The sequence below is a fragment of the Mus pahari genome, chromosome 18 (assembly GCF_900095145.1).
Source record: "Mus pahari chromosome 18, PAHARI_EIJ_v1.1, whole genome shotgun sequence".
Lineage (NCBI taxonomy): Eukaryota > Metazoa > Chordata > Mammalia > Rodentia > Muridae > Mus > Mus pahari.
This window is the reverse complement of record NC_034607.1, coordinates 10,330,050-10,335,558: the sequence shown is the minus strand read 5'-3', so window position 1 is coordinate 10,335,558 and position 5,509 is coordinate 10,330,050. Positions and strand designations below refer to the sequence as shown.

The 5,509-nt window shown below is 42.3% G+C and overlaps 1 protein-coding gene and 1 pseudogene across 1 annotated transcript in view; one reads left to right on the top strand and one right to left on the bottom strand.

Annotated features, from left to right (window-relative positions):
• Adgrf2 (adhesion G protein-coupled receptor F2) overlaps positions 1 to 5,509 on the top strand; it is a 36,667-nt gene that overhangs the window by 15,420 nt on the left and 15,738 nt on the right. The gene's annotated exons all lie outside the window — the stretch shown is intronic.
• On the bottom strand, positions 2,445 to 3,330 carry LOC110335705 (annotated as a pseudogene).

Genomic DNA, 5,509 nt, shown 5'->3' with positions numbered 1-5,509 from the left:
AAAAAAAAAAAAAAAAAAAAAAAAAAGAAATACTACTTTCTAATCTTCCTAACATTCACAAGAATAGTTATAAAACATAAAAATATCATCAGGGTGAATGATATTTTATCTACTTTGGTTTTTCTTTTGAGACAAGGTATCCTTATGTAGCCCTGGCTAGCCTGGAACTTGCTATCTAGATCAGGCTGACTGCAAATCCACCTCTGCTTTCTGAGGGTTAAGATTAAAGATATGCCTCACCATGGCTACTAGAATCTCCTTTTTATACATTTTGCTGAAGCAGAATTTTGAAAAAACCCACAGATTGCTCTATTCTCCAGGAAAAAAAAAGTCTGTTGTCAAAGATAGCCTCGATGGAGACTGGTTTTGGACGTCCAACACTTGTTCATGCTTGATGCAAGCCATCTTCCCTCTCATTCGCTTCTAAGCCAACTCTGAATATGTGTGAGCATGTGCCTGCATGAGAAAGAGAGAGAGAGAGAGAGAGAGAGAGAGAGAGAGAGAGCACGAGTATTTTAGAATTTTTCAGTAACCTAAACAACCATTGCTTTTGGATATTTTAGCAATTTCATGCTTCTATTACTTCAGTAGTTAGGTTCTGCAGAGGGAAAGAAACAGTACCCCCCTCTCTGCATTCATGCACAGAAGAGACATTGTGGATAGGCTCACAGAATCTACTGACCAAGAGGGAGCAGTGATGTAGACCCAGAGTGAGGATGAAGGTCGGGGGAGCCCCCCCCGGTGAGGTGCTATGTGAGCTCATCTTCTAGGGGCCCATAATTTGCTATTTTTCTTTGAAATGATTGATATATAGTTAAACCCATTTTCATATCAGATTCTTCTGTATATTAAGAATTTCCATGTGTGTCTGTATATGTGTGTACATGCATGTGTATGAGTGAATGTGTGTGTATGTGTATGAGTGTATCTGTGTACTGGATGTCTGTGAGTGGGTCACATGTATGAATGTGAATACATGTACAGGTACCTCTGTGTGTGTGCGTGCGCGTGTGTGTGTTTGTGCAACCATGCTGGGTATTTACCTGGGTGCTGGAGAGCAATGGGGAGCAAACCTGCTCATCTGCCCATGTGGGTTGCATGTGCAAATATGCATACTAAGGCTCTGATTTTTTTAAAAATCCGGTGATAGTTCTAGGGTCCTTCTAGCAGATGAGGAAGTCTCTTGGTCCTTTCCCTATTTCACGAGGTATCCCAAACATCCATTTTAAATTTTCTTCAGCTAGACGATGCTACAGCTTGAGTGTCCTGCCAAAATTTGCACTGCAATAATCTCTGAAGGGTATAGCAGAGCCCCACAACTAGCTTAAGACCTTTGTCTTGGGTCCTTGCTTTCCCATCTCCCCTGTGCTTCCCTCTCTGCTAAGCTATGGGTGGGAGAGTAGGAAGCTCTTCCCAGAGCCCAGAGCAGGCTTCGGACAGGTACATTTTAGCCTTTGTGACATTTTGGGAGATTCTGTCTAATATACAGTTAGTTAAAACCAGAGTGAAGAGAAAGTAATATTTAGGAATTGTGCTTTTCTATGACATTCTATTCTGTCTCAGAATTTGTATTATTTTTTTTTAAATCGATTTAAAAATGTATTTCCTTGGTGTGGCAGTCTGAGGATAACTTGAACAAGTCAGTTTTTTTTTTTCTTTCCATCGCTTGAGTAAGTTTAGGGAAATTATGATTGAGTGCGCATGCTTGTACAGCAAGCATCCGTCTGACTCAGCTCTTATCCCGGCCCTATATTTTACATACGTTATTAGTCTCTGTCCTCGCAGGGTCTGGATGACAGTAAATTGTCTTCGGTTTTTGTGGTGACTCATGCGAAGGCTGGTTCTCAGGACACACCTCGGTCAGCACCTGATGTAGATACCACATGCACATGCCTGAATATTGTTCGCATCTGCGTGGTGTTCATCTGCTTGCAACACAGCTTGTATGCTATTCTCTAGGGAGCGAGTCCTTGTCTGCAATCCCAGGGCCTGGGCTGGGCACCACGGGCCCCAGCACATATTAGCTTCTTTGACGAGGGTGAGGGAGAAGTCATTATGACTTAATACTTAATATTTGTGTGTGTATCTACCTATTCTTTTGACAAGAATGCCCTGGCCATGGGGAAAACATGGGATAGACCAGTCATGCTTCTGTCCTGCAGCTTGGTCTTCTTGCTGCTTCTGAAACTTCTGCTTTCATGGCACTGAAAAGAAGCTACTGAGTGCAGGTTAATATCTGTGAGCACATTGAGGAGAACGCTTTCCTGCAAGTCTACACTAAAACACACTGCTTTGCTTAATGAGCAGCTTTGCTTAGTTCTATAAGCAAAATGCAAGAGAGGATCAACTTTAGGAAATATCTATATCTATCTGTCTATCTATCTATCTATCTATCTATCTATCTATCTATCTATCTATCTACTTACCTACCTACCTATCTACCCTTATGTGGTAGCCACAACTGGAGCCTGGGTCCTCTGAACAGAGACTCTGGTGTGGGTTTTCACTAGATAATCAGTGAATTCCTAATAAGGAGACTTGGTGAAGACAGTCTCTTTCCAGAGGTCGGGTGTCAGGTAGCTGTAAGTCTTTGGAGATAGCATCAAAGGTGGTCTCGGCAAAGTTGCCCAGGGTGGCAGTGCAGCCTCTGGCTGAAGTGTAGCAGTCATCTATACCGGCCATCATCAGTAGCTTCTTGGGCACAGGAGCAGAGACAATGCCAGTGCCCCTGGGGGCAGGGATGAGACACACTAGCACAGCGCCACAGCGGCCTGTCACCTTGCATGGAACAGTGTGGGGCTTGCCAATCTTGTTCCCCCAGTAGCCTCTCCCCACACAGGGACGATGGAAAGCTTGGCCAAGATGATGGCCCCTCGGATGGCAGTGGCAACCTCCTTGGAGCACTTAACGCCAAGACCAACGTGACCATTGTAGTCCCCAACGGGGACGAATGCCTTGAACTTGGTCCGCTGGCCAGCCCGAGTCTGCTTCCACACTGGCATGGTTTTCAGAACCTCATCCTTTAGGAATGCACCCAGGAAAAAGTCAATGATCTCCGACTCCTTAACAGGCCCGGAGAACAGGTAGATCTCCTTCAAGGACTTGATCTTCATGTCCTTAACCAGGCGGCCCAGCTTCGTGACGGGGATCCACTCCTTGTCTTCAGCTTTCCTCCACGAAACCTGCAGCCTGGACCTTGGCCACAGCCTTGACCACGACTGCAGCCCCTAAGACCGCTGCTGAATCCTCCACAGAAGCAGCTCTGGCCTCCTAATCCTGGGCTCCGGGGGGTCCTCCTGGCCCACCTGCTGCACTGGTGTCATCCGTCATTATCTTTAACCTTGAGAATCTTAAGGAGGCACAAACATTGGGAGGCATTCTGTTTTTGAAACTCGAGGCAAGACGACATTGCAGAGTCTAGTTTCTATGCACTCCAAGGTACTCTTGGGTAATAAAGATGGCGTTAGAAGGTTCTGGACTCTCTGTAACAACAGAACTATCCGACATGCCACCCTGCAAAGTCTGATAAGAGCCTGGTGAGGAATACTTCGACACAAAGCAGTGCTTCTTTTTGCTAGGCATAGAAACATAACCCAGTAATAACCAAAACTATTTTTCATGAACCTACTAACTCTCTTTTTTTTTTTTTTTAAAGATTCATTTATTTTATGTTTACGAGTAAACTGTAGCTGTCTTCAGACACCCCAGGAGAGGGCATCGGATCCCATTACAGATGGTTGTGAGTCACCATGTGGTTGCTGGGAATTGAACTCAGGACCTCTGGTCTTAACTACTGAGCCATCCCTCCAGCCCCCCCCCCCCNACCCCCNGCTACCTCTAACTCTTTAGAAGTTAAAGTAAGCTAGTTGGGTGGCACCAACTTTACTCCCAGCACTCAGGAGGCAGAGTCAGGTACATCATTATGAGTTTGAGGCCAGCCTGGCCTACATAGCGAGTTCTAGGACAGCAAGAGCTATGTAGAGAGGCCCTTCTTAAAAAAAAAAAAAAAAAAAAAAGTTAAAGCAAAATGATATATAATCAAGGTTTTTATGTATAATACGTAACAATTTTAGGCCAAGTATATGTATGCGTGCATATGTATGTCTATTTATGTATGCAGATGTGTGTGGGTACGTCTGCAAAGCAGGAAAGGGTACTGGACCCTCTGGAGCTGGAGTTACAGGCAGTAGTGAGCTGTACTGTCTGGGTCCTGAGAACACAGCTCCCATTCCCTGGAAGAGCAGACAAGATCTCTTACTGAAGCTGGAACTTGACAATTTGTCTGGTCCCGCAGGCCAATGAGCCCAGCAACTCTTGTCTTTGTCTCTCGTGTCGGGGTTATAGATGCCCTGAGCTGCTCTTGGTTTTTATCTGGGTGCTAGAAATTAAACTCAGCTGGTCATGCTCGCACAAGTACCTGACAAGTTTAACCATCTTCCCAGTCTCCTAAGAGATTCCTGTTTGGGGTGAGTGGTTGTGGGGTTGGTTTGTGTGTGTGTGTGTGTGTGTGTGTATACAGATTGAACCTACAGTCTTGAAAATATGCTACCACTGTTATATATCCCATACTGATGACAGAATATAAATCTAAAGTAAAGTTAGAAATATTTAGCTTCCTTTTTAGGTTTTCTCAGAATTATGGCAACAAATGCACCTACAGCTTTGATGTTTCTGCTTTACTGAGAGTACTCAAAGCCCTGCTGGCCTTGGAGATAGTCTAACCAATCATTAGTGTGCATGCTTTTCATGTGCATTTGAATTCATATGGACCTATTTGAGCAACTTAGGATGAAATGAAAGACATAAAATTAGCTGTGCATTTACTGGGAATCACGTGCCCCTCTGTCTTGACATTTAAAAGCTGTGGGTGGTATGTTTGCCCTTTTGTGTAAGAGCCATAAATGTCCTAACAGAAAGCTGAAAGATGTGCTGCAAATATTTTGCACAGTCATTAGATTTTTTTTTGTGTGAAATTCCCACTAGATTCATTTTTTTTAGAGCAGAAAACATAAATAAAAAAATCAATACAATTTCACCATTTAAATAACTGTATTATTACAAATGATGCATGATTGGGTGGAATAATTTTTTTCTTAATTTTTTATTATTTAAATGCATTTTATACATCAAACATATTGATAATATTGAGTATTTTGAGAATCAAATAACACATAAAATTTGTTCAACTTTTATATTCATACCCTTTCATACCCTAAAAATATCATTAATGAATATTTAATACTATCCATAACTGAGGATCTAATGTTGAATACTAAATTGTTTCAAAACATACAAAATATTCTTTGGTAGTTAAGCACAGTAAAAGAGCATAAAATATTCAAAATGAATCATTAAGAAATATATTCAAAAGCCCTTATATGATACCATCTGACATAGTGAGAGAGTATTTAAAATGTACCACATATCTGTGTACATTGTCTAACAATCAGTTTACTTATAAAAGATTATCAGTGTTTCTAGGAGAGAAATTATTTTATCAGTAAGTATA